This window comes from Equus asinus, chromosome 7 (assembly GCF_041296235.1).
Source record: "Equus asinus isolate D_3611 breed Donkey chromosome 7, EquAss-T2T_v2, whole genome shotgun sequence".
Lineage (NCBI taxonomy): Eukaryota > Metazoa > Chordata > Mammalia > Perissodactyla > Equidae > Equus > Equus asinus.
Genome location: NC_091796.1, coordinates 35,992,903 through 36,020,240, shown reverse-complemented (window position 1 = coordinate 36,020,240; position 27,338 = coordinate 35,992,903). Strand labels below are relative to the sequence as shown.

Below are 27,338 nucleotides of genomic sequence, written 5' to 3'. Positions count from 1 at the left end.
TCTTGAACTTCATGTCTAAGCACATGCTTTCATTCACCTTTCACCTACACTGATGTCTCAGGTGTCCTCAGCTATTAATAAATGGGTAAATTTACGTGTGTTGTGAAACCATTCCTTTTGTGTCTGGCTCCCTCGACAGCTCAGTGAGAGGAAGGGCCTCATCTAAGGTAGAATTCTAGTTGGCCTTTTTTTTTCTGATACCACCCAAATTAGATGCTTAACCTCTCTTATTCCTACTTCCTCCACCATTATCTTTTTTAACGCTACTTTGCCAGCCAAATCATACCTTCTGCCCAAGGAAACAAAGATCCTTAATTTGCATTTTAAATCAATCATTCTGATGGCGGTATGAAATTAAGTAGGGAAGCAATAATCTAGTTGATAAATGACAAGAATGTGGAGATTGAGGGAATCTCATTTTTCCCCTCAATTAAGAGATAGTAGGGTATGGAAAAGAGAGGACATGAGGAAGAGCTGCATGAGAGAGGGTTCCAGGCAGCGGGAATAGATGGTAGTAGCATTTCTCAAGCAGAAAATCTAGGAAGCATTCACATTTTGGAGAGAAGATAACAAGTCATTTAAGAAGACTGTTAATATAACTATGCTGGTCTGCAGATCAAGTGTGGGTCAAAATATTGAAATAAGTGCCCCGCTGCAATACCATAGTGCCCCAGGCACAACGTTGTGCCATCTTAACCATGTTAAACGTGCATATTTTACTTCCCCCTGATAGTCTCAATTCATGGAGTTCCCTCTCTCCCCTCAATTTTGTTCTTCCCTTATTTGCATTAAAATTTCCCAATCTATCATTGCTAGTGATGTTTATTATTTTGATAAACTAATTCACATTCATATGTTAGTAACCAATAATAGCCAGTATTAGTTTTCCTCTCGCAGCAGTGTTTTAGACACACAGGTTCAACTCAGAAAATTGAATTTCAGTGGTAGAATTTTCTGAGCCTCCATTAAAGTCTCTATTTTTAAATGCTCATCCCTAAATGTGTGTGTTTATACATATGTATGCATATGTATGTGTACAGACATAACCCTTTTGTAGTATCCCACCATTGCACCATGAAGGTGTTGCCTACATTTGTAATTGGAGGGCAAGCTGTGTTGTCCCTTCTTATACTCATCATTGCCTTTGTGCTCACTGAGTTGGGGCAAAAATCTGTTTCTTTCTTCCTCTTTCTTTTCCTCTTTCTTTATTTATTTATGGAAGATTGGTTCTGAATAACGGCCACACTGATAATATACTTCTAATTAAGCATTCGGCATTCTTTACTTTCTTGGCAAATGTCGTAGTTTGGAAGTAGTTTAAATATAATAATCTGATTAAATAAGTCTGATATATTTGTATTTTATTTTAATTTATTAAGTAGCTGTTGATTTCTTGGTTGGTCAATATTAGCATTTATTAAGTCGAAGCTATCGTTCTTCAGTCAACTATGACCTTCCAAATTAAGGCATTTAAAAAATATTAACTATAGATGTGTCCACACAGACGTTTTTGAACTTCATTATATAAGCCATGTATTGAAGCAGAATTCATGTTTAATCTTATGAACCAGAAATCTTCCTTCTATGTCTTCTCTAAACTCATATATTACCTTACTTAATATTAAAGATTTCTGCTTATAAGGAATGCCTCATGGTATGGTCCTGGTACACGTTGCTATAGTTGCATGTTGGAGACCCAGGCCTGGTTCTAGCCTTCTGTGATGTGTGACAGCAGCCTCCTATTTCCTATCATTTGAAAAACTCTCACAAGCTTCTCCAGCCAAAAATATCTTCCCCTTGGCTGGTAGTCATGTTGCTTGAAATTGTCAGAGATTCACAGATCTAGGGAGTCCCTTGAGATGATCCTTTTGAAGCCTCCATTCAGTGCTGGAACTCTCTCTACATTCCTCCCATAGATGTTATTATAAGAATGTTCTTAAGTGTATTGGATCTAAATTTGTTAGCTGTAACTTCTATGTAGTGTGATGCTTGTACCCTGTAGAACATGTTCCCTTTAGATATTTAAACAATTATCTTACTGCCACACAATTCCACCATTGGGGCTCCATTTCTTGGAATTTCTTTCCCTTATGTCCCCTTGTGAAAAGCATGCAGATGTGTGAGAATTGTTGGATTATCTTTCCAAAAAAAGTGTAATGCCACGAGAAATTAAGAATAGTTTTCTGGAGAGAGATATTTTTCCTAATTCTGAACAACTGTAGCATAGGAGGAATGGAGGCAGGAGGATATGACAATGCTCTCCCATCCTGGTGATAAGAATTTACCAGTCACTACTGTTCCCATATTCCAATAACAAAATGGCAACATTTGGGGAGTAGGGGCATTATAACTACCTAAAATGTGACAGAACATGAAGTGTTGGGGTCCATGAAACTAGCTATGTAAATGATGAAACAAGTCACAGTTCTGGTTATTTTCTAACACTGAAGTATTATCAATATGGAAACTAAAAGCAAAGAAAACATGAGGGTTTTCTTATGAAGGGACATACCACTTCTGCCTCAAACCATACCTTGTCCATCAGTTTTTCTGCTTATTTTGCTGAGGGTGGGGTGTTACACTATGGGATGGCATTGTTATGTGACTCATCACTACTCCCACTTTGTTACTACTACATCGCTATGCTGTAAATGTAGTCTATGCATAGTAACGAGAACCAAAAAGGAAGTGTGGACAGTTCAGGGTGGAACAAATTCTATAATGGAAACTAATGTTTTACTGACGGTAGATAAGAATAAAATAGAGCAATATTTCAGCATCATCACCATTACCACCACCAGCAGCACCTGCAGCATCATCGTCATTGCCACCACCATAGTTCTTTTCTTCCTTACTTCTGTCCAACCCTCTTTTGCAATATCCTTTCACATTTGCCTTCTGCCCTAGAGAAACACTTCACCAATCTGCAATGCCATCAGGTTTTATCCTTCCATTTCAGCCAAAATTTTACTCCCTCTTTTACATCCAGATCAAAACTAGTTGCCTCCTTGAACTTCTCCCTGATAGTCTCAACACACAGCGGTTCCTCTCTTCCCTCAATTTTGTTCATGTCATGCTTATGCCATGCATAATATACTTCCAAGTACATTATATTCCATTTATTGTGTTAATTTCTTATTTCCCCCATCAGAGAGTGAACACCTCTGTTTATGGGGACGTTCTGCTGGACACAGCAGTAGCTTAATAGACACCATAGTCTCTCCTCTGGAGAGTCCCAGATAGAATCTAAGTGGAATTCAGAGGGGTCTGGGCATGGTCTGCTCAAGTCTGGGAATCTCTAGGGAGAGAAATCACCATCACCATGGGGTCAAAAGGAGTTAGTCACAGAAAGATGAACTCTATGGAAAACACTTAGTGTGTGGGTGTTGATCGGGCAGGAGCAGGAGGGGGATGGCAGATGTAGAACTGAATGCAGCATAATATTTAATGGTCATATTTAATGATTAGCACATTTGGGAATGTCAGAGGGACTATATCAGGGAAGGGTGCTCTGTTGGAGTCTAGATGTCCTACATGAGTAGGTCACAAAAAGAGCTGGTGGAATCTAAGTTATTTTACTGTGACCAGTTTGTACCCATAGATTGGTGAGAGCCATGCACAGTATTATGTAACCATTTATTTACACTATTATGGACTAGAGACTTTAAAAGCATGTGTTTCCCAACATTACAAAAAAAAAAAAGCCCTCCAAAATAGGATTGTTATTTCCATTTTACAGACAAAGGAACTACCAAGGCGCAGAGAAGTCAGGCAACGTACCCAAGGGCACACAGCTCACAAGGGTGTGTGGTTGTGTCTTGATATGGGGCCTAAGTCTCCTTCCATCCTCACTGCTCTGCCTCACTTTGGAGCCATTCAATTGAAGTTTATTGAATGATTGAAAAATCGAAGATCAAGTGAAGAGTTTGAGGTAGGACACTAACTGTGGTTTATATGCATCCCTTTAGGATAGAAGCCAACTTTGCAGGAATAACATTTATTTAATTTTCATGAGATTTTGGTTCTAAAAAAGTCTATAACCCTGTCGATGATGGACATATTTCATGAAAAAACAGCTTTTTAAATACAGATTTGGTATTTTAAAATGGGAGTATGATCATTCTTATTTATTAACAATATTAAACTAAGCACTCTGCTATTCCTCTCTCTTTGCAACAGGGAGAAAGCTTATCCAAGGCCACATGATTCAGGGTGCATCATGGGGACAATATTCTTATTATTCAATATTTAAAAGCAATAATTTCAGGAGACTTAACCTCATGGATTTTCCAATACAGTAAAATTAAATTAAAAACATCCTAAATGCAACTGATATAACCTCTTCATGTGCAATTAGCAAATATTAAATAGAAACTTTAATATTAGCATTATTCTTTATGCCCCAGTGAGTGGGATATTATTTAAATTGATATGACATAAGAGGATATAAATAATTCCTAAGTGTAGATTTAAACTGGAATTTCAGTCAGAGTTTAAAATCAGTGAGTATTATCAATTCCCTATTTCCCAGTGTATCATTTATTACAAGCCTGAAGATTTTTTTTCAAAGAGATTAAATTAGCATTAGGGAAATGATAAACATTATAAATAAATACAAAAATTGCTATTCTGAAGATCCAGTTGAAAAGAAGTAAATGAATTGGTGTGGTATCAAATTCCATCTTCCCTAGAAGAGCTCAGACGCAGTTCCAAGCAGAAGTAATCTTCTATAACTTCTTTTGCAATCAGAAATGAAATATATTAGAGCCTGAAAGTATAATTTCATAATCTACTATTCTAGATACACAAACTTAGATTCAGAAATTGCTGTCGCGTGAGGGGAATTCTGATTCACTTGACACCACTAGTTGGTCAAGGCAGGGGAGAAGTCAGCTCTACTGAAATCTCAGAGTTGTTTTCCAAGCCCAAGGGCTGCCTTTGGCTTGTCTGAGGGGGAAGAGCTGAAGGTTTCAGGTGAGCCCTCTCCTTCCCAGACAATCTTCTTTCCAGGTGTGTATGAACTTCTCAATATACAGCTTAGGTTTTTATGATGTAGTGGTGGAATTGGGCTTTTTCTAGTCTTAGTTGTGTCCTGGAGTGTTTTCTGGAAAGGCAAACAGCTTTTACGCCTCCACTCTCTTTTCACATTGAAGATATTGTGCAAAGCAGTGACAATGTGAGGTTCTGCTGATTTATATGCATATGGAAAATTAAAACTTCTTGTGCTATGTTGGCTATGTTTGTTCATGCCCAGGCATAATGGAGAGTCACCCATCTGACATTATTTGAGGGTTATCCCCCAAAAAATCCCAATCTAAAATATCTGGGAAGTGCTACCATCTTCAGAATGTCCACTGCTAACATATCACCTTGTTCTTTAAGTGTTATTCTCTCAAGACCTGGGTCCTCACGCTGAGTCTTTTCACCTAACTTGATGTCCAGGAGTCAACCATCGAGTTCCCCACTGCTGTGTCATCCTCTGTAACCAGATAGTATTCCTCAGCGTCTATCCTATCCAGGCCTGGCTTGCTTCCTCTCTCCAAACAACTGATTAATATTGAGACATCCACAATGCCTCCAAATGGAACACAATAAAGAAATGATAGACACCATTCCAACATATTACATCATTGTGCTTTCCTCCTCTTTAAAATATGAATACTCTTGATAACATAAACATGCAATCATTTATATTTTCAGTATAGAATAAACAATTCCATGATATATGGGGCTGTGGAGAATAGGTAACCAACGGATACTTGGCCTGAAAAAGATGGCAGAAAGTTCTACTGTTTTCAGAAATTTTACTGCTTTCACTGTGCTGCCTGATAACACTAGAACTATATTTCTTTTTTCTTTATTATTTTTAAAATTTTCTACCAGCCTATATGGTGGAATTCCACTATAGGCTCCAGGCCTCCCATTTAACCTCAAAAATGAAGAGAAAGCAATTCAGTAGGTGGTTAAGAATATGTCATACGCACAAACTCAGCTTAAGGCATTACGAATTTTCTGTGGAGAAAATGCATTTATTCATTCTGCTCTAAGTCAAGATGGCTGAAACCCATTATCCCAAACTTTGAAAAAAAAAAACCCCTTTAGGATGTGAATAGCCTATGAAGTATTTCAGTCAAAAATGAAATTTTTGGAAAGAGTGAGGGTCCAGTTGAAACTGATGGAGTAGAGTTTAGGCTTGCAATCATCAATTTCTCTGAGCTTTCTAGATAGAAAGGGGCATAGAGAGTTAATCGGTGATATTATCTTAATTATTATTGTATAGCATAAGGAGACTAATCTATTTCTGTAGAATAATAGAGCAAGGATGAGATTCGACAGCATCTGTCACAATAAATGCAAATATATAGAGAATTGACAATGAGCCATGATCTCATAAGTGATTCTATTTTCCATCTGAATAATGACAATGCTGCATTTCAAGCTCACATGACAGATACCTTCGGAGTCTCTCTGGGGTCGGCGCTGGAGCCCCTTCTGAAATGCATTTGCAAGGGTGAATGTATTTGGACTTAGATTTTTATGAAGCTCTTTATGTCCCAGAGAATTTTCTAGGCATTCGTTTTTAGCTTAGGTCTTAAAATATTCCTTTTCACAAGCATTTATTAATTATTTTCACGTGCTCACTTCTGTGCTGGCTGCTTAAGGAAATTCAGCTGACACGGCTTCTGCCCTAAAGGAGCTTACAATCTTATTGGAGGAGACATGGGTAAATCTGATCCTACAACCCTAGTAAAGACAGATAGATATTAATTGCTAACCTGTGCTCCCTACAGTAAGTACTGTCTACAGAAGATCATCGACTGAGGGGCTCAGGGAGGAATTTGTAGAAGAGGGGGGACTTGAATTGTGCCAAGGGCTCAGATAGAGAGTTGAGAGTAAAGAAGTGAGAGGACCTGAACAACCACCCACCGCAGAAGATGCAGAGCAGTGCAAAGGTATGTGTGGCTGAAGCATACTAAAAGTGCCACTGCTGAGATGGTGAGGACACTTGAACCAGACTATCTGGTACCTTCATCAGTTATGCAAGACCTTCGTTCCCATCCTCTTGCCTCGACCATGACTCATATGGAATATGATCAGGGCCCTCCTTATAAGCCAGTGGATTAAGGAGCAGCATACTCTTCTCATAATATTGCAGGCTAACAGAGAGATGAGACAGGAGACTGGGAAGAAATATCTACATGCCTTGTATTCTTTACTCCTTTTTCCAGAGGGGAGAGAGGTTTAGGACAAAGTTACTCTTGGGAGTATCCAATACCACACTGACGTTATGTGTCACATCAACCACAGGCTTATATCCCTCTCCAAGGCCAGTGAAATGTTAAATATTCATTAAACCATTCCCTTTCCTAACCCCATTAGGTCACAAATCTTTGCCCAGCTTATCCTCTTTTCTATTGTATATTCTACTCTGATTCTTCTGCTCAGGAACATTTCAAGCAGATTTCTACAGCACCTCCCACCCTCCAAAACAACCATCTCTTGCTAACTCTAAATAAACAGGCCTTTTTGTTTGTTTGGTTTTATAGTTATTTATAATAATACCAGTAATAAAAATAGCTCTCATTTTGTGGATCCGTCACTTACTAAGCACTGAGATAAGCATATCATGTGCATTAGCTCATTTAATCTGGTACAAAACCTATGGGAGGATGCTATACCTGGTCAGAGAAGGTGAGGCCCTCTCCTAAGGTTAAATAGCTGGTAAGTGGCAGATTGCAGACCCGTGAACTGCTAAATGGCTCTTTCCTTCACACTGCACGTTCACAGGGGAAACAAATGTGGCAATGCTGGATAAAGTAAAATGGTTCAAGGGGCTACCAAAAATACTCAAAGCAGTTAGCTATTCCTTATAAGCAATAAATGGGGTGAAGTCCATTTACTCAGTTTTGATAGGATTTGAAGCACCGCACACAGCCCAGCATGTGGATTACCTCTGCATGAAGTTGAGGCAAGCGTAACTCAGATTTACTCCCCAGTCAGATCTTATTCATTAATGCTTTCTTGCCCTTCAATTCAGTTCAGAATAATCCGGCTCAGCTGAGATGAATGGATGATAAGATCATTTCCCCGGGTCTGTGGTGGGGATGAGATGGACTAAAATTTAAACCAATAATTTCAATCAAAATTGTTGGGGGTTGAGGGAGATGGAGGGGAGGCCCAACTTATGGAAGGCATACAGAGTTGGTGGGGAGGCTTCCTGAGGAAGATGACTATGGAACCAGTCTCTCATAGGAACCCTATTCACGGAGGAGACTAGATCAGGGCTTGTAGATTTTACCTGGGGGCTGGGCTTGCATCTGGATTGCTGCTAGTTCTAGAAGTCTGCAGTCTGTTTATTTTCTCCCAGAACCTGTCTCTCCCTTTTCTCAGGGTGAACACTGCAGTAGCCCATCTGGCCCCAGATTAGCCTCCTTGAGTCCTACTCTTGGCTGATCCCCTGGGAAAGGGAGGCAATTTCACATCTAGCTCAAGAAATCATCCTTTGAGCCCTAGACTGTCCAGTGGAGACCTCACATTGCAGCTTGATTTCTCCAATAATTATTGTTCATTCGGGCCCCAAACTCACTTCTTTTCTTTCCTGACCCATTTCTCTCATCCTGAAGCTTATTCACCACCTTTTTTTTTTTTTTAAGACATATGGGAATCTTAAATCAGTGTTCCAAAATTATATACTTACTTCAGATCTTTCATGGTCTGTTAATAGATGTTACGTAAGAAGAAGCTTCTGTGAGTAAACATGTTTGGGATATGCTGGATTAACCAAAGTTAAAACATGAATGAGGGGATCAACACCAACTTCAGTGTGGTCATTACCTCTAAAGAGGAAGGGTGAGAATGGTTTGAGGATTCAGTTGCATATGGAGCAAGCCCCAAGACATAATGTTAATCTGCATTTAATGTGAGTGGTGGGTATATGGATGTCTGTATTATTATTATGCATGTTTGAAACACTTCATCATTAAAAGTAGCTAAAAATGTTGGATGTTTTTTTAATTTTCTGCAGGACTTTTAATTATTATATTGGTTTTCATTTGAGTCTTTAGGAGGGGGTGATAGCCCTTTGTATTTACCAACTATTTGACCAAGAAGCAATTTAGAAAGAGCAGCTCTCAGGACTCTTGTTTCTGGGACATACTTTGGGAGGTATCATCTTAGGAGACACTAGTCTTTCTTATCTATCATTCTCATGCCTATTCTGAGTGTCATCGTTGGCCCTAGGACCCAAAGCTAGGGACCATCATCCCAGAAAACTGTACTATCTATTAGTTAGGTTCCAACCAGGATTAGCACATGACATTCACTGTTTCCTGTTTCAAAGGATTCTCACTCTCTGTCTCTCTCTGTCTTCTACTCAGAACTTGATTACTTTCTGAGAATCCTCAGTTTTAGATTTCATTTCAGAGCTCAGATGATTGTCATGTCCAAAATTCAACTAATATTCTATCCCTCCCCAACTTCTTCCTTCTCTCCAGATATTCTTTGAATCCTTACTTAGATTGAGGACCTTCACACCCACACTCCTTCCTTCCAGGGAAGATGTTTTATAATCTCAAAATATTTTAAGTGTATAGAATCTATAATAAACTCAATCTTCTAAAATGGAAGTAATTATATTCTTATAGAGAAAGTTCCTTTCTGTTTCCTTCTCTATATTGAAGTTATATTAGTTATTAGCAGATGAATTTGAAAGGCATGGTTTGAATTACTCAAGAAAAAGTAGTTTTGCTAATTAGGTAATGAGGACAAGTGTTCTGATATATAGTATAGGAAATAAATAAGGTGACCATTAATGTCATGCAAGGTTAAGATAACAGGCCAGTAACACGAGAGAGGTACAATCTACTGGGAATATTATGAGTTTAGGGGGCAAGGACTTGGAATGTAGACTAGACTCTGCCACTAACTTGCTGTGTGATTCTAATAATTCCCTTTATTTCTTCGCACTTGAGTTTACTGTTTGAAAATGAGTTGCCATAAAATCTACCCTGCGCACTTCATGCTGTATTAAATGAGAGAAAATGTTAAAAGATTTTAAAAGATCTAAAATTTTGATGAACGAAAATGGGATAGATGTCTACTATTAACATTTTTTAAGGTTATGAAATTGGTTAGCTGTTGATCAAAGTCAGTAGACTGAATATTTCCATAATAAAAGGCAGGGTAATAAAACTTTGGTAATTGCCTTTGCTTGGTTCAGAGTTTATTCAAACTCTCAGCTGGGGTAAGACATGGTTGAGAGGCCAGCAGCAAAGGAAGGGTCAATATACAGTTTAGTAAAGAGCTTGTGAAGTCAGGTCTTGAACCATGGATGAAATGTGGATTCTACACAAGGACCCCTCTTCAAGTCAGTTACCTAGTTAATTAAATCCTGCTTTTCTCCCTCTCTAAAAGCAGGTAGGACAACCTGGTAAAAATGATCCTTGTCTCTACCATTGGATGCCTAGTCAATCCACCTAGTCGGGGGTGAACGGAGTCAGCTTTTGTGTGGAAATATACCTAAGCACACTGGGGATGCGATGCAGGGAGGTGAAGGTGTTCCCCACACCCTCCCTCTCTCCACTGCATTTGATACCACCCATTTGTGAGCTATGGCTGCAATATCAATACAATAGTTGTATTCCATTTACAAATATAGAAAATAAGGGCATTTGTATTTTGACAAACAAAGTTCAAAATAAAATATTAAGAGGAATGAAGATAAAAGGAGAGAAGCAAAGTAATAAAATTGAGAGGTTACAGGAAAAAGAAAAAATGGAACAAATCCTAGGGAGATTTATGCTAAAGTTGAACTTTAGGAAGAATTGTGATAAAGTAATGGGTCAATAACAGAGATGAGGGACATGTGCATTGGCATAGCTCCACATGGAATTGAGGAGTCAGTTCTGGGCTCTTCCAAGAGTTTGGCATTCCATTTTAGCAGACTTGTCACTGTGGACATGGCTTGGCACCAAACCCAGTGGGGTGCCCTAGAACTTGGGTCATGGCAGATTACAAAATTTCTCAAGTGTCAAGTCTCAGAAAAATGATTTAATATTGTTTTGTCTTTCTCAACCTCTTTTCTCACTGTGTGACCACAATTACTATGGAAGATCATTTGGCCAGTGCTATCTGTTCCACGATAAAGAATTATCATGGTGGCCTAAACTGGCTTGGGGCTTATTTCAGATGGAGCCATCTGGCTCATTTATTTAATTTGTAGATCCTCTAGCTTAGCATTATATTCAAGGCTTTATACCCCTGTCCCAATGTCAACCCAACTTTGCCTTCCATCTTGCTTCCCAGGTTTATGCCTTGCACAGACTGTGGCCTTCAGTGTGTCCTTTACATAGAACTTGTCCTTAGTCCTTCATTAAACCAAGTTACATGGTATCTCTGTCAGCAACAGTGCTTTAACTTTAGGTTTCTGCATGTAACCCATGTAAAGTAATAAAAAACGTTTTTTCTTAGCAATCTTATAATCCAAATGCTTTTCTATACAGAGTGCCTTCCCTCAAATCATTCTGAAACAGTGAGATTTCACAGTATTACCTTAAGTGCCTGTTCTGCCAGGATACTCACCAATATTTAAATCCCATTTAGGGAAGCAATTCAGAATCTTTTGAGTGTGAGGAGTATAATAAAAATAAATAAATTCCATTCTTTCTATAGTTTGCCTTATGGCCTATATGTTAATCACCCCAAAATGTCCACAAGCATACAGGAAACCAAGTACTTATTTAAAATCAAAGCTGCTTGAATTCCAGATGGTTCAAAGTATATCTTAATCCATCTTGAGCAAGGCCCCTAATTCTGCAGGAACAAATGGTGGAATGTTATTAAAATGTTAATTAGTTAAATTTAGTCCCCAAAGTATAAAGAAAACAAAATTGCACCTACATGATTTTATTTTTACTAATAGGGGAAAGAAATTCTGATATATAAATAAATGAGGTTATTTTAGAGGAAGAAGAAATACATGATGTGAGTTTTAGATTAAAATATCCAGGGGTGTAAAGCAAGTCTGAACAAAATTATTGGGGTTTGTTTCCAAGCTTTTGTATGGAGTTGTTTTCAAAATAAGCTATTTTTATCTTGTATCATGAGTTCTTTCTTTATTCAAATGGAAATTGGAGAGATAGAGATGCCCATCAATGACAGAGCTATTGGATTTGCACAATTTAATTTTTTTCTCTATTTTTCCAGGTTTTGGAATTGGAAAAGCCTTCAGAGTTTCCTGGAACCCTCAGATCATTCTTGAAGCCCTCCCTGTATGAAGGAAACATCTCTCTCTGATACTCTCCAAAAGAAAGGCAGAGCAATCTTCCTAATGTAAGCATCTTGGGTACAAATCTTTAGATTGAGAATGTGTAACTTCAAAAGAGTCAATAAAAAAAGACTAACATCAAGATATAACAAAATGCATTAATGAGAGTCTTGAGGGTACATCAGTTTGTTGAGAACTCAAATTTTCCTCTAGTCATTGTGATGCTATTGAATAAGTCATATTTGTGTTTATAATTGGTTTAACTTCTTCATTTTAACCATATGTTTGTATCTGGTTTAGTTAAAAGAAAAAAATAGTAAAAGATTTACCGGGTTCAATCATATAGTTCTTTTAAAAGCTTTGGTAATGGGGAGCCAGCAAGGGTTTCTGAACAGATGTTTGATTTTATTAGACTTTAGGAAGATTGATATGGGCAATCTACTTAGTTGCATAGGATGCTGTATTAACTAGCCCACAGTGGCCATAGCAGTGGGGTTTTCAGAGCGACTACTTTTGATCAGGGAGTAACTTCTAGTGCTACTCAAGTTATCCTACATTACATGGTGCTGACTGTGCTTTTGTATAGAGCGATCCTCTTGGACATCCGAGTGCCTTCCTGAGTACCCAATACTGAGTCCAATTCATGAGAGACAAGTAAAGACTGCAGGTAAAGTCCCCAAGCCAGTGGGTCTCATTGGTAGAGTTCACATTGCTTCTCTCTTAAAGTGATTGATCACTGATAGACTCAGATGACAAGGGGAGCAGCAGTTGGTGAGACATGAGTATGGTCCACCCATTAGAGATGGCTCTCAAAGTATAGATGTGTAAACACATTTCATTGTTATGAGTTTTATGAGCACCAGAATGAAGCACATTTGGCTTTTATCACTGGGCATTAAATAGGGGAAGATGGATGCAATGCAGTGTTCATGTTATCCTTTATATTATGTTCAAAATTATTAAGCTGCACTTAGGACACATTTGGAAAAAAATACTGGGATTTGAACATCACATAGAAAAGCCGGTGTATGTTTCACAGGATGCTGGGCTTCAGGAGAGAGAGAAGAGGAAGAGGGAAGAGAACAGTCTTTACATACTTCATTTTTCCCCCATACATCATACGCAAATAATAAAATATTGTCCCAAAGATTTTAGTTAATTGTAATGTATCTGTGGATATCCCTCTGAGCAGTCATTTCTGGAGTCCATATACAGAAGAAAGACCAGTTTATTATCTGCTGAACAATAGGCTAACTTGAATCATTGTTATTATTCATTTGGAAAGTCTAAGAAAAGGCTGCATTCTTACACAAAACCAGGAGATAGGTCTTTGCCTGGTAGGAGTGATGGTGCTTGGCCAAACATAGTCAGCAGAATGTGAGCTAGCCAAGGAAACAGAGATAGGGCTGGATTCCTCGGAGAGACAGTGAATCTTGGAAAGGTGGACAGAAGAAGCAAATTATGAGGAGGTATTTAAAGAAGGAAGACAGATTTGTCCCTATTTGTAGACAGACTAAGTAAAGCAGATGGTTGCTTCTGAAGTGTGAGTTTAGGCAGGCCTCACTGCCCCAAATTATCTTTAATGCTGGCCAATCATTGTATCAGAAATTCCAACCATCAAGAACTTTTAAGCTGATGCAGTGATCACCATCATTAAATGCAAAGGATAACTGGAAAGGGAAATGCCTAAACTTATTGCACAGATACTGTTGTTTGCTCATACATAGGCCATTTCCCCTTTATTGCTAACAATGTCCCAGTTTTGTTCAGATACAGGGTGAATATTATTGGATTTCTGGGAAGATGGACCCACCAGTTTATGTGTGAGAATGTTACCCAGTTCCAGCCAAAGGGATATAAAGAAGATTCTGCTGGAGGGAAGTCCTTCGAAAGATTTTTCTGCTGATGAAGAGAGAGAGATATAAAATGACAGACTTACCCAATTTCTGACTTTTATGAGGTCTTGAGAGGAGATGATGCCCATAAATGCTGCATCCATCTTGAGATTGTGAAAAGAAGGGAAAGAAACAGGCTGAGATCCCAACTCAAAGTTGATATCCACATAGCAATCATCAACCACTGGACCTTCTGCTGGGTGAGAGAGTAAATCTACATTTGTTTAAGCCATTGGTGGTTCACTATTTTATTAGACATCTTAACTGATAACCCACTATTAACATTTACTTCTAATACCTTAACAATTACTAATCTTTGAGCCTATCTCCAGCTGAGACCAGGAGCGAGTGTGTTTGAATGACTCCTCTCTCCATTGATGTCTCTCAGCATTTGTAGTCTCACTAAGTTGGCTACTTTGATCATGCTTTGCATTACTAATTGTCTTTTCCTAAAAGTAAATAGTGAAGATGAAAATATACAAGGCATGTTCAAGGATCTCCCCCAAATGGAAGTTCTTTGAGGTTAGATAAATTTGGTAGATAGATAAACAGAGAGGAAACTATCTACAGATAAGATATTCCACTTCGAAAACATTGCACAAAATAGAATTTTAAGATTTGGCCCTCCATTAACTTTAGTTTCACCATCATGAACACCTAAAATCCAGCCATGCTCTCCAAACCCATAGCTCTGTGGTCTAAGCCAACTATGTAACTGCAGTGTGCCTCCCTTCAAAGTCTTCCACATCTCCTCTCTTTGATGATTCTTACGTTTTCAGAAATATGAGGTCATACCTCAAAACGGCTAAGACGATGCCCAGTTTCCTAAGTGGTCCCAAATGGTCAGTCTCCATGGCATTCCTCTCTTGGCACTGCCCTTCACATTGGGATTCTACTTAGATATACTACTAACAGTCTCACTGCTTGGTCTGCCTGGATCCCTACACTGTATAGGATAGGAGTCTAATGTTAGGGGATTTAGACCCAGTCTGGCTTGTGGAAATTTACCTTTCTCAGGTCTGGATCCTAGTCACTATACCTCAGATCATTATTGTGAAACTTGTTGCATATGGGTAGGTCTTGTGACCCTAAACACTTTTATTGGATAACTGCTTGTGTCCCTGTTTGTACCACCCTGATGCTACCCACGTGATTGCACCAGGCCAGCTTTAGCTTAATGTGCCCTTTGAACACTGGGCATTAAGACACTTGTTACCCTTGTTGGAGCCAGCACCTGCAACTTGGAGGTTCCCCTAATCCTATTACTTTCTCCCCCAGGCTCTATGTTGTCAAAGTCCCCATGAGCTTTCTTGTATCCATCCCCATTACAAGAGAAATCATAGCCCTCTCACTACCAACTAGCACACAGTTGTCAAATCCATCTTACTAAAGCATATTTGAATCATACTGCTTTCCTAGTCAAGTTTCTTCAATGAATTCCTACTGCTTAAATGATGAAATCCATACATTTACTCTGAAATTTCTGACCTCCAATATTCTGCTTCTCAAATGATATCTCTTGCAGTTTCCACGAATGTACTCCATGTTCTTGTCTCCATCCGACAACTCACTTTTTCCTATTTTCCTGAGGAAATTTTCCCATGTTGTGGCCATGCTATAGAAATGAAATGGACCGTTATTCCCCCAAATTGGATTTGAATGTCAAGACTGATGATGCCGCATGCACACACACACCAAGAAATTATGAAAAGGTTTAATGCTCACATATGAGGCTTTCTGGGGAGAGCAGAACAGGCTCCCAGCCAGTCAAGAAAATGGCTTGAGAGTTGGGAAAGAAGATGGGCTTGGGATTTTACTGTGTGTGGTTAGGGGGCTGGAGTGAGGGGTCCTATCCACGTAGGTGCTGGGGGTTGTATTGTTTGAACTCAAATGAAGCAAAAGAAGAGATAACCCAGGCTTTCTTACCAGCCTGCCCAGATGTGGGGCAGAGGGAGGAGTGAGGCTTAAAATTTGTCAACAATCAAATACAGATTAAGAATCTTTTTTACGCCCTGCTTTACCCTGCATTTATAGATTAACTTTTCTAAGGAAGATCTTATTCTTTGGGGCAACATATCCAAGACTTAATCACGTTTAAAGAAAAAAATTACAAGAGATATGAGGGATCCCAGAATGTAAGATGTAGGTGCCAATGGTACCACTTCCTCTGTTTCGTATTATTTTGAGGTCTAAGTATGGAAGAATTGAAGAAAGTCTCAAATATCACATAGAAAACATTTTAAAACATTGATGAACACGGACCCGTTAATGAGGATTTACTTTGGGAAATCAAACACTTGGTGCATTGAGCTTCACCACAGATGGATTTACTACAGAGCTATTGAAGCTGAGCTTTAGGGGCCCTAACTTGAATAAGCCTTCCAAGACACGCTACCAAGTTTCTAGTTGGATTTTTGTATTCTTTACAACTTAAAGCAATTCTGTACACTTAGGCCTCAGAAAAATTAATTCACCCCTGTGTTTGCCATAGCAGAGGAATAAAAATATGAGAGTCATAGTCCCTTTTCTAAAAAATCTAAAATGCTTGTGAAGTGACAGGTGTATATTCAAACATTCACACAGATAAGAGAATAAGTTCTTTGCTATGGGAAGGTCAAAGGAAGTGGCAAGTGAACACACTGAGGCTACTTTCATTTGGGTTGCTATCCTGATTTCATGAAGGATATGACTTTGGAGTTTGAAGATGACAAAATTTTGTTATGTAGAGTAATCAACATTGAACATTCCAGGCAAAGGAAACAGTAAATAACGTTTAAGGACCAATCAGTCAAGGAGCATTAGGAGATGGAGTCGAAAAGGTAGGTTGTGGTACATTCATGGAAAGTTTGTCTTGATTTTTTCTTTTAAATTTTATGTATCATAGAAAATTTCAAATACATACAAAAGTAGAAAAAATAGTATCAGGTAGCTTCTCCACGGACTCTTCTAACATCAGTAGACCCTTCCAAGAACAAAGCAGACCAAGATGCTGGTTTAACCTCTCTAAATTGCTCTGTTCTCCCAATGTTTGACCCATAAATTTCCACTTCATTGTAACTGTCTGATATCTTTAAGCAGAATGGTTTTTGTCCAGCTTTTCTAATTGCTCTGTTCTAAGGGTGGTTGCTTTGAATTACTGAAAGCAGAAATCTGGGAGGTTTAATTTGTATTAAAAAATTTTAAAAATCAAACTCCATATACACTTTACCTGGGATCATGCCTTAGACAGCAGTCAAAGCAGATGGGACATTATGGTAACTGATTTGGTAATTGGAAATGACATAGTTTCAATCCCATCACAAATTTTCAATAACTGTGAGTCCTTATGTAAATTACTTTACTTTCCAAGTATGAAAATATAATGTTGTCTGCTTTGTACATTATGGTAGCCTATTAACAGAAACTTACATGTTTTGAACATTTACAAGAGCCACGTAAATGGGCTGGATATCATTAAACACTTTTTATGCATTACCTTATTTACTGATCGCAAACTTTCTGAGATAAGTAATATTTTTAATGTAACATTTCAGATGAAATATCTTGAACAAATATGCTTAGTAATTAACAAAACCAGCAAAAGCAAGGCCGAAGCTGAAATCTAAGTTTACAAAGGTTCAGCTAGAACTCTTTACCGCTGTACTAGACTGCCTTACCATACCAGTTTTCACACATCTTAATTTTCTTTATTTCACACCAAGTCACACATTATAGCTAGTTTACTTTGCCTTGTTGTCCCACATGCTTCAAAAAATAGTGTACTGTGAGTCAAATTATTATATTCCTTACTCAACCCTGACGATTAACCTTTTAAACTTACTGTTGACAATACTTATAGAATTGTCCTGTGATTTAATCAATCCCCTAAGAAATTTTGAAAAATATAGAAATGGCCACTAGATGCCTTTTTTAAAACCTAAGTTGCTAATAGATAGATTTACAGTGCCTTTTTTGTTTGTTCGTTTTATCATTCCAAATCCTTTCTCATACTAAGCCAAATGTCCTTATAATGAAACTCTGGTATCATGGCTTTTCCCTACTTTCCTCAACATAAGCTAGTACTTTTTTTATTTTTTACGTTTTAACCTTAAAACTGACATTATCTGGGACTGGCTCAGTTTTGTATTTTTACTGACAAATCTATATTAATAACAACATCAATACTGTATTAAACCTGAACTATGGGAATAATTTGTAATCACGCCAAAATTAATAACATTGTGTATCACCCAGAGAACCTCTCAGGGAGGAGAGTGAAATGGTTATTAACTTGGGTTATTATTGCAGCATTATGGACATTTAAATAGGCTATAATTCTAGAAATTTAAAGGTCAGTTTGATTTATTCAATTTAGTTTGTCATATTTTGGGAAAACTAATTAAAATCACAAACAACATGGTTAGAACATTTCTGATAGCAAGTCAGAAGCCTGTATTTTGAGACACAATAAGTAATAATTTTACTGGGCATGCTAGACTTTCCTTTGAAGGTGGAAGGGACATTTCTTCCATTCTCATGATTGAGTCTACAAAGGCAGGTTCTGTGGGACCTTCTTTTTCTGGATGCGTGAGCCTCCTCCGCATGGATTTCTCGCATCAAAACACTACTCTTCAAATCCTACTGTGACTAGGGTGCTTCTTTTATGATATGATTTAAAGATCTAAAATAATCTCTCAGGACAAAAGATTTCCCTTGTCATCTGTTTCAGTCTCACATTTTTTCTCATTGGTCATCTATTCTTTTGTCTTAAATAATTTCGGCTTGCAGGAGAATGATATAGCAAATGCCCCCATAAGGGTAACACAGCAGCTTGAGTGGTGTTTATCTTATAACAAAGTATTATAGGAAAAGGAAATATATGGGACAAGGGAGCCTGAAAATAGAGAGAGTGAAAGATGGATGCAAGAAGTTGGAAGTGAGAAGACAACAAAAAATATAATAAATGGCCGATGTCACAGTAAATTAAGGATTCAAAAAGGGAGTATTCATTTTTCCAACTGGTATTAAAATGGAACATTATACGTGCCTCTTTTCTCAGATAGTATCTACCTATAGCGTTAGAGAGAACAATTCAGACATGGCTATTAGTATCAATGGCAGAAAGAAATATGAGAGATGAAATAACAGTATAATTAAAGGGCAATACATAAAGAAAATGTGAGCCATCCTTTGGACCATTCTAATGTGTATGACTGGAAGGAAATGAAATAATAGATTTGAGACCAGCTTTCAAGGTACCCTCAACATTTAGCTGCCTTACATGACTGTAATTATCAAGCTATATCTTATAGCCAAATAGATTCTAAGAAGTCCTTAAATTATTTGGATGACAACTTAATGATCCCCAAAGCAGAAACTTCAGCTATAGGAATATCCTACTGTATGTTGACTGACAAGAAAGGACTGATGAGAAAGATGAAGGGGATGAAGACAAAAAAGTAGTAGATCATTGGGCTACTAACCATCGGGTCAGATCAATAACTGAGGTAATTGTTAACATGGTATCTCCAAACTTTACCCTGGCTGAAAATAAACTCATAGGTGCGTTCTTAGAAACTATTATGTGTCCCATTTGATGTGACTGAAAGCTTTCTGTATTTATGAAAAGTGCCTTTTAATCCACCTGTATATTAAAGCACACATAAGAGAGTACAAGAAGGGACGGTGTGAAAGAAGATAACATAGTTTTAAAACCTAGAGCTCATAATCTAAGAGCAGAGAAAAAATAACTACGTGGAAATATTAGAGAGTAGAATTAGGTATTCTTTAGTGAAATTTTGGGTTTGATATATTCAGAAGTAAAAATGTGAGGTAAAAGTCGTATTGCTATGGGCAAGAGATGGTGCAACTTCACTGAGGTCAGTTGGAAAGGGTAAAGTAGGAGATAGGATGTGTGTCTACCCCTTTTGAAAACATCTTCTCAGATATGAAGTAAAGATCACAGTCATAGCTGGCAAATAAGTGGTAGATTCTAGTAAAGATTAATTCATAAATTGCACTGAGGATATATAAAAAATAAATTTAAACTTACTTTATGAGAATATTTTGGGGAAAATATAACCTAATGTCCAAGAAAACCTGAATTACAGTTCCTACCAACTATAAATAGAAAGGTAGGAGAGGCAAATAGTATTCTTCTGTTCTTTACCACACATTTGTGCACTTGCAATGCACATGTTAACATGTCAGGTACTATCTGGCTGCCCTTTAGAAACTTATGATGAAAGGTACACTAATGTCAAGTTGTTAAAAGCACAAAAATGGTGAGAATTGCATAAGGTTAGCATACCAAATGAGTGGAACTGAAAAAAAAGTTAGGCATCAGGAGGACAAGATGACTGCTGTGAACTACACTTGCCAGAGAGAAATTCATGATGAAAAAGAGTTTAGAGTTTGGCTTTGAAGGATGGTTAGGATTAAGGCAACTCAAGGGAGTGTGCTCACTGGAAAGCTACTTTGCGTCAGCAATTTGTGAGAGTCCATATCACAGGAATTCAGCTCTGTATTTCTCTTGTACTAGATATTATTTAGTATCGGAATGTGAGGTTGTTTATTGCAATACAGAATTATTTGAAACTATTCAGAAAATATGATGCATATTTATACAATATCCTTCAATTTGCCTGTTACTAACCCCTACCTTCAGGTGTCTTGCCTGAGCTTCTAATGCAGCCATGTCAGAATTTAGATATGTTAGAACTCGTGTTACGAATATAGGAAACTATCACCCAAAGATGGACTATCAATATTGCAGATTTGAAAAGGATAAGTGTGTTTTCAAGTTGTATCAGCAAGCAGATTACCCTAAATTTAGGGTAAACAGATTGTCCTAAGCCTGTTTGATTTTTCAGGTTATGAAACATTTGTCCTCTAATTGTGTTTGTTAAGAAAAATAAATACTGTCACCTTTTCATTGTGTACTTTTTGGGGTAAAGCAATCACCTTCTTCAATCCAATGAGCACAGGACCTTACAAAAGTAGTTGCTAAACAAATATCTGTTACTTGCTTTTCCTCTGGATTGATGCCTACCCCCGTAAGCATGACTTGAATACATGAACAGTTGAAGAAAATTGAGAAGCTGAACAGCTGATGAGTTTTCCCTGTCATAGGTCTTCCTATTTCCTAATCCAAGACATTCTATTTTATGGTAAAGTTATTAGGATATTAGTAGCATTGAGGACATCTGTGTCTAGATGGCAGATTGAGGATATAGTGAAGAATATTTGTTAAATATAAACTTCTTAGAAATGATAGAAAAAATATAAATGAATATTTGTCCATGGAGAAAAGCAATAAGGGAGGACTTTCTGTGGAAGAGAAAGTATGCAATACTGATGAAAGAGAGCACGGGACCATATTTTGAGGGAAATCAGAGTCAAGGACATGTGTAGGAAATGCTTCTGTGAAGATTAGGAGTTGTGTATGAGGTGTCTTATGTCCAGAGGTGGTGACAGCTAGGAGCAGGGGGGCAGATAGAGGCACCTGACAGTTTGGTCAATTAGGGTATCTCAGTGAAGACATCTGGCTGGTTCAATTCTGAGCATTCACCTCACCTGGGGCTGGGAAGCAGTATTAGAGATAGTTGCCTCAAAGCAGAACCAGCAAGTACAGGACCTTGAGGGGATGAGAGAAGCGATTCTCTGAGTGACTGGTAATGCCTGGGTGGAGTGCAAAGCATTCAGGTTTGGAATATCCACTGGTGAGGGACCTTACCTGTCAGACCATTTCACTACTACAACTGGTACACCATTGTGTCTAATACTTTCTCACCATCCTATTCTCTCACATAGCAGTGTCAAAGCTACCAACATCTTCTTCTTTTTTTTTTTTTAATGCTTTATCTTCCCAAGCCTCCCGTACATAGTTGTATATCTTTTTAGTTGCAGGTCCTTCTAGTTGTGGGATGTGGGACGCAGCCTCAACATGGCCTGACCAACGGTGCCATGTCCGCACCCAGGATCTGAACCCTCGGCCGCAGCGGAGTGCGCGAACTTAACCACTCGGCCACGGAGCCAGCCCCGCAAAGCTACCAACTTCTTCCAAGTAGATTGGCCAAATAGATTCAGCACACTTCCACACAGATCCATTTCATACCTTTCTCTCTCCTCCCCACTGACCGTAGAAGCTGACCAAAATAGAATTCATCACGCAGGCTTCCATGTCCTCTGAATTTTTGTTGGGTTAAGCCATTCAAGAAACTAGCAGGAGAACAGGGGATGAGAAGAGAGAGAAGTTTGAGTGTTTATTTCTCCTTACTCCCTCCTACTTTTTTTTTTTTTTGAGGAAGATTAGCCCTGAGCTAACTCCTGCCAATCCCCCTGTTTTTGCTGAGGAAGACTGGCCCTGAGCTAACATCTGTGCCCATCTTCCTCTACCTCATATGTGGGATGGTTTCCACAGCATGGCTTGACAAGCAGTGCCATGTCCACACCTGGGACTGAACCTGTGAACCCTGGGCTGCTGAAGTGGAACATGCGCGCTTAACCACTGCGCCACCGGGCTGGTCTTGTACACCTTCCTGCTTTGATACGACTGTCAGGGGCTATACTCCTCTAAGGCTATAGCCCCTGTGGATAGTACATTTTTCTTTCGCCAGCATCTAGTAACTCCAATTTCTCTCCTTGATCCTTCAGACCTAGATAACATATTTCCACTGCCTCTGGTACTTGAGTATCTAATCATCACTTGGTGGTACTGAATGTAGCCCACACGTCTATAAATTGTCCCTTTACAGTATACCATCCCTTTCCTGACGGGACTTTAACTAACAGAATTATTGGTGCCAAGGATGTCAACCCCCTATACCCTAAAAGATGGAATTCTAGAATAAAACTGCTCATATTTTTGAGTAATACACACTTAATCTCCATGAGGACACTGATAACCCATGATTGCAGTTATTAAAATTATCACTGGTGAAGATATAGAGTGAATTACAGGTGGAGGTCAAGGTGAAGGGAGATCAAGTGGTTGAGGTACTTAATTGCTATGGTGATAATGGTGATTACGTTGGATGTGATGGTGGAGCAACTGATTCTAACTGTACTAAAGAGCTTACAAAAAGAATAAAAAAAGAAGCTTAAGGATTTAACCTCTTGACTCAAGGCATGGTCAAAGAATCAGAAAGCTTCTAAGGCGGTCTTAAGGGAAACCATTCTTTTTTTAGCTACAGACAGGGCATGGATGAAAGCCAGACATAAGTTCTGAATATACACATTTCTGAGTTGCAATAGACACCAAACCAAGCTCATATACTATGTAAAGGTATTGGCTGGGCAAAAAGTACAATTTGGAATCTCGGATAAAGATATTTGGACAAAGATGAATCTGAGAATTTTGAATCTTCATATCCGTCTGGAAGGAGGTCTCATCATTTGATTGATCTAGCCTTCCTTTGGGGAAAAAAGAAAATTTTCAAAGACTTTGGTGAAATTACCTGGCGCAGTTGACTTACATATGAATGCCTTTTCTTCTCACAACCTCCTGCATCACTTTCCAATGCCTTACCAAGAAGGTAAATTCCAAACACAGAAGTAAAAGAATTGCTCTGGGAAGAGGTAATAAATGCAGCAAAAGAGTTTCAGGACCTTGTCAAGTTACATTCCAAAGGGATGGATCAAGCCAAATATATACAGATGGAGGTAAACCTTTAAGATTTCATATTTATTATATTAATGTGAGTACCTAGGAGTGTTGTTGACAGCATTGAGTTGGTTACTTAAAGCCTGAATTCAATAATGGCCCATAGTCATTAAGCCTGAGGTGCCACAGCTTGCCTGACATGTGTAGAGAAGGCTTAAGGAGATGGGATGTTGGAATGAAATTTGTCGTCTCTCCTTTGTGTTATTGTTTTTAATCAAGTGTTTGATGACTAAATCGTGCTATCATGATTTTATTTGACCTTTCCCGTTGAGTATGGATCAGTATGAGTTTTGAGAGGAAACAAATGGCACACTCAAAAGGGATTTAACCGAAAAAAGGCTAATTTTTTTACAGGCATGTGGGCAGAGCTAGGGAAATCAATAAAGGACAGTGAGACACCCAGCAACCAGCAAGAGCAGGGATGAATTACTGTTCTTTGCCTGAAAAGTTGGTAAGAGAAAATGATGCGCCTGGTCTTTGATGATGAGTGATGTCAAGGGGAGCCCATTCAGGAGCTGTGGCCATGGAGCAATGCAGACACAGCAGAATTGTGGCTAAGCAGGGAAGAAGTAGGGAATAAATACCCCTGCCTCTCTCTGTCCTCCTTCACTCTAATCTTTTGCCAATATCTCCCATTTTACAAATCTAGAGAGAAGCTGGAGGTCAGGGATCCTGAGTGGCTTAGTCCATAAAGGTGAATCTCCAAGGCATAAGGTAGCACAGAGAGAGGTAAAGACTGCATATGGGGAAATAATGGAGAATAACCAGAACATTCCACCCCTTTTGTCACTCAAATCAAAATAAATTTTTAGAAATTGTCATTCGCACCATGTTTTCTGACAACAATTTAAATACAATTATCAACTCAAATTTTTGGTCCAATAAAACTCTATACCTCTGTTAATTAAAACACCCAAACACCTGTAAGCATATGCATGCACACACATATTCACAGATACACCTTTAAATAACACATTATGGAGTAAATGAAAATGGAGGTTGCAAACTATTCATAACTAATGATGTGAGTCCAATATATTAAAACATGGAAGAAGCAGGTGAAAGGATACCTGAGGAAAACTTAAAAATTTAAATGAATTTACTGGAAATAAAATGATAAAATCAGAGGAAAATTAAAATGTCATTGTTTTCAGATAATATGCTTATCATTTTGAAAAACCAATAAAACTAGTAAATAAAACTATTGATATTTTTAAGAAAGTTCAGCAATGTTTATCATATATAAATATGTGACATTTATATGTGATACTAGTACGAGTATCAGTTTAAATACTAGCAAATACTAGTAAAAATTTAACACCAACAGTAATCACCTAGAAATTAAAAGTAAAAAATAAAATCCACTTCACAATAGCAATAAAAAGTGTAAAGTATGTAAGAACTAACTTAATCAAAAATAATAAGACCTCTCATAAGAAAAGTTTAGAATATGAAGAAAGTACAAAGAAGATAATTTGAATAAATGAAAATCCCATGTTCTTGGCTGAGATGATTAAATATTATTTGTATGTAAATTATCTCTCAATTTAGTCTATAATTACAATGCGATTCCACTAAAATATCCAGTTAGATTTAGTGTTTGACTCAGTAAACTTAATATAAAATTTACATCAAAGAATAAAAGTCCAGGAAGAACAGAGTAAATTTATAAAAGAAAATTAAAGTTTGTGGGAGGGGGTGCATAATCTTATGAGAATGTAAGATGTGATACATAGCCATAGTAAAATAGTGAAACAAAACAATATGGTTTTCTTATAAGGATTGAAAAACAGATCAATGAAACATCATAAGCAACAGAGACACTGACTCATATATTTGAAAGCATAATATACAATAAAGGTGGCAGCAGAAATCAATGGGGAGAAAAACACAAATTCCTAAACAGTTTTGAAAAACTAGTTTACCATATGGAGAATTGCAACAATGGATCACTACCTAACACCACATACAAAGATTTATTCCAGATTGAAATTCTACATATGAAAGGAAGAGTATTAAGGCATTAGAAATGTGTAGGAGTACAATGCCTCTGTGATGTATGGTTGATAGAGACTTCAAAAATAAAAATTTAAAAGCAGAAACAGTAAGGGATGGAACGATACATCAATAGAGATGGAGGATAATAAGTTTAACAAAGTGAAGTTTATTCTAGGAATATAATGTTGGTTTAACATTCAAAAATCAAGCAATATAATTCAACATTAACAGAATAAAAGAGAGAAAAAAACGTATGATCTTAATAGATATAGAAAAACATGTGACAAACTTCAACACACATTCATGTTAAAAACTCTCAGTAAATTAGGATTAGAAGGGAACTTCTTTAATCTAATAAAATCTACAGGTAATATACTTAATGTGAAATTGGATGAGTCACTCCCTAGGATCAGGAACAAGGAAAGCTGTCTACTCTCAACACTAGAGTTTTACATTGTACAGAAAGTGCTAATCAGGGCAAGAAGGCATGCCAAAGAAATAGAAGGCATGTGGATTGGACAGGAAGGAGTAAAGCTGTCTTTATTTACAGATGATATGATTGTTTATGTAGACAATCCAAAGAGATACACTAAAATCTAGTAAGAGAATTTAAACAAGTCTCAGGATACCAAGTCAATATAGAAATCAACTGGATTTCTTTATTTTTGCAAAGAACTATTGGAAAATAAAATGAATAAGTACTATTTGCTATAGCATTAAAACAACAAATAATTAATGATAAATTTAACAAAATATTTGCAAAACCAGTACACTGAGAGCTGTACAACATTGCAAAAAGGGATAAAGGAAGACTTTTAAAAATGGAGAGGGCGTCTACGTTCTTAGTTCAGAAGACTCAGTGTTGTTAAGAGGTGAATTCTCTCTAGATTTGTCTATAGATTCAATACATTTCTAATCAAAATCTCAGGAGGATTTTTGTACAAAATTGGCAAGCTGATTGTATAATTTATGTGTCCATGCAAAGGACCTAATAGCCAAAGCAACTGAAAAAATAGAACAAAATTGGAAGACGTACACTACCTGATTTCAAAGTTTTTATAAAGCTACATTAAACAAGAATTTGCTTTTGACTTAAGAACTAACATATAGATCAATGGACCAGTATGGAGTCTAGGAAAAAATAAATACAGGACGAATATTCCCAATGTAGAGAGGTGAGGCTGTTGAACAATTTGTCCTGGGAAAATAAATAAACCTTGACCTTTACCTCACACCATTTTTAAGAATTTACTTGAAATGTCTCCTAAATTTAATGTGTAATGAAATTTAAACATCTAATCATACCCCATCTTGGCAAGAATATGGGGAAACCAATACCCTTTTACTTTGCCAGTAGGAGTGTAAACTGGTACGACCACTTTGGAAAACATTTTGGTAGTTTCTTGTAAAGTTAAACATACATTTTCCATTCAACAAAACAGGTTTATTAAAAGACAAGTTAAAACTTTTTTGCAAAAAGATTTGTATAAAAATGTTCAAAGTTCCTTTAATGATGATGACTGAAAACTAGAAACAA

The 27,338-nt window shown here is 37.6% G+C and overlaps 1 long non-coding RNA gene across 5 annotated transcripts in view; it reads left to right on the top strand.

Annotated features, from left to right (window-relative positions):
- Positions 1–27,338, top strand: part of LOC106845809 (uncharacterized) — a 98,042-nt gene that overhangs the window by 54,169 nt on the left and 16,535 nt on the right. For 2 of the 5 annotated variants that reach the window (XR_011504443.1, XR_011504442.1), the window contains 5 exons: positions 3,740–3,931; positions 12,205–12,330; positions 12,852–12,932; positions 14,036–14,360; positions 22,042–23,802. This is a non-coding gene — a long non-coding RNA (uncharacterized lncRNA). The remainder of the gene's footprint in view (positions 1–3,739; positions 3,932–12,204; positions 12,331–12,851; positions 12,933–14,035; positions 14,361–22,041; positions 23,803–27,338) is intronic. The other 3 variants (XR_011504440.1, XR_006529745.2, XR_011504441.1) reach the window with 2 other exon arrangements.